The sequence below is a fragment of the Cynoglossus semilaevis genome, unplaced genomic scaffold (assembly GCF_000523025.1).
Source record: "Cynoglossus semilaevis isolate Cse_v1.0 unplaced genomic scaffold, Cse_v1.0 scaffold1282, whole genome shotgun sequence".
In the NCBI taxonomy this organism is placed as follows: Eukaryota; Metazoa; Chordata; class Actinopteri; order Pleuronectiformes; family Cynoglossidae; genus Cynoglossus; species Cynoglossus semilaevis.
Window position 1 is genome coordinate 13,688 of NW_007585122.1, and position 661 is coordinate 14,348.

Here is a 661-nt window from a genome sequence, read left to right on the forward strand (position 1 = left end):
AAACAGCTGATTTTGTAGACTTTCTGGAAGCACGAGACTTTGTTGATTTCACAGATAAAACACTCTTTGATCTCTCTGAACCATGTGAGTGAACTGATATTTGGCTTTTTGCTCTTTCTTCAGTGTGGTCAGCTTCAGATCCATTGCTCCCATCATTTTGAGCCTTGTTTTTAAGTTCAGAATGTTCACCAACGCCCCCTTTAGGCAGTGACATGTTGGATTTTGCAGAAATTGCAGACTTTTTGGATCTGGAAGATCTGACTGAGGCGTTTGACTTTGCAGATTTCACAGACAGAGCACTACTCCCATTCTCATCCTCATATTTACCAGTACTTGCTAAACCACCACAGACATTTGAAACACTTGATCTCGCTGTTTTGACTGAAAATGCAGATTTATCTGACATGCAGCTCACTGAACTTTCAGTGATTTCAGACGCAGCAGACCCTTCAGCACCAATGTCAATGTGGCAAGTGCAGTGGACGTGGTTTGGAATTGTAGACCTGGCAGAAATGTTTGAATTTGCCGACATGCTGCTCGTCACTCTCTCTGCCTGTTCCTCTTGCATCTCACTGCTGCTTCCTCTGACGCCTCCTTCAGTTTCCTCAGCATCTTTGTGAGTAACTACAGGAGCTGTAGATTTGCTGGATTTTGCTGACTT